This window comes from Arachis duranensis, chromosome 9 (assembly GCF_000817695.3).
Source record: "Arachis duranensis cultivar V14167 chromosome 9, aradu.V14167.gnm2.J7QH, whole genome shotgun sequence".
In the NCBI taxonomy this organism is placed as follows: Eukaryota; Viridiplantae; Streptophyta; class Magnoliopsida; order Fabales; family Fabaceae; genus Arachis; species Arachis duranensis.
The window spans coordinates 29024320-29026501 of record NC_029780.3 but is presented as its reverse complement, the minus strand read 5'-3'; positions in this window follow the sequence as shown (position 1 = coordinate 29026501).

The window sequence follows — 2182 nt, the reverse complement described above, 5'->3', positions numbered from 1 at the left end:
CTAGCCAACTTCCTGCCCTATTCTGGCGTTAAACGCCAGAAACAGGATAGAAGCTGCAGTTAAACACCCAAAATGGCATAAAAACTGGCGTTTAACTCCAAGAAAAGTCTCTACATATGAAAGCTTCAATGTTCAGCCTAAGCACATACCAAGTGGGCCCGGAAGTGGATTTCTACATCATTTATTTATTTCTGTAACCCTAGTAACTAGTTTAGTATAAATAGAACTTTTTACTATTGTACTCAGGGAGATCTCTTTTGGAACATCTTTGGACCTTTTGATCATCTTTTGATCTTTTGATCACTTTGGGAGGCTGGCCATTTGGCCATGCCTGGACCTTCATCACTTATGTATTTTCAACGGTGGAGTTTTTACACACCATAGATTAAGGTGTGAAGCTCTGCTGTTCCTCGAGTATTAATGCAAAGTACTATTGTTCTTCTATTCAATTCAAGCTTATTCTTATTCTAAGATGTTCACTCGCACTTCAACCTGATGAATGTGATGATCCGTGACACTCATCACTATTCTCAATTTATAAATGCGTGCCTGACAACCACTTCCGTTGTACCTGCGAAAGCTAGAGTGTGTATCTCTTGGGTTTCTAATCAACGATTCACATCGACTCCCCTCTGACAATGGGGCATCTGAATCTGAGATTAGAACCTTCGTGGTATAGGCTAGAATCAATTGGCAACATTCCTGAGATCCGAAAAGTCTAAACCTTGTCTGTGGTATTCCGAGTAGGATCTAGGAAGGGATGAATGTGACACGCTTCAAACTCATGACTGTTGGGCATAGTGACAGACGCAAAAGGATCATTGGATCCTATTCCAACACAAGTGAGAACCAACAGCTGATTAGCCATGCGGTAGCTGTGCCTGGTATTTTTCATCCGAGACGAGAAATCCGACAGTTGATTAGCCGTATAGAAACCGTAGAGGACCATTTTCACTGAGAGGACGGGAGGCAGCCATTGAGAACGGTGATCCCCAACATACAGCTTGTCATGGAAAAGAGTATGATTGATTGAATGAAGACAGTAGGAAAGCAGAGATTCAGAAGGAATAACGCATCTCCATACGCTTATCTGAAATTCCCACCAATGAATTACATAAGTATCTCTATCTTTATTTTGTGTTTATTTATCTTTTAATTATCAAAAATCTATAACCATCTGAATCTGCCTGACTGAGATTTACAAGATGACCATAGCTTGCTTCAAGCCGACAATCTCCGTGGGATCGACCCTTACTCACGTAAGGTATTACTTGGACGACCTAGTTTACTTGCTTGTCAGCTGTGCGAAGTTGTGAAGAGACGTGTGAATCATGGTATTGTGCACCAAGTTTTTGGAGCCATGCCTGGTGATAACAATTTTGTGCACCTAGTTTTTGGTGCCGTTGCCGGGGATTGTTCGAGTTTGGACAACTGACGGTTCATCTTGTTGCTTAGATTAGGTAATTTTCTTCTTTTTTTCAACCTTTATTTTATTTTCAAAAACTTTTCAAAAATATTTCAAAATTTTTTCTTCTTTTTCTTTTTTTTTTCAAAATAATTTTCAAAAAATACAAAATCATAAAAACCAAAAATATTTTGTGTTTCTTGTTTGAGTCTATTGTCAATTTTTAAGTTTGGTGTCAATTGCATGTTTTAATTTTTCTAAAATTTTTTTTCGAAAATTCATGCATTGCATTCTTCATGATCTTCATGTTGTTTGATATGCGAAATTGTGATCAATACTTTTCACAACACAAATAATCCCCGGTGATGAATCCAAAAACTTGGTGTTCAATACCATGGCATAAACACAACTTCGCACAACTAACCAGCAAGTGTACTGGGTCGTCCAAGTAATAAACCTTACGCGAGTAAGGGTCGATCCCACAGAGATTGTTGGTATGAAGCAAGCTATGGTCACCTTGTAAATCTTAGTCAGGCAAACTCAAATGATTATGAATGATGAATAAAACATAAAGGTAAAGATAGAGATACTTATGTAATTCATTGGTGGGAATTTCAGATAAGCGTATGAAGATGCTTGTCCCTTCCGTCTCTCTGCTTTCCTACTGTCTTCATCGAATCCTTCTTACTCCTTTCCATGGCAAGCTTATGCAAGGGTTTCACCGTTGTCAGTGGCTACCTCCCATCCTCTCAGTGGAAATGTTCAACGCACCCTGTC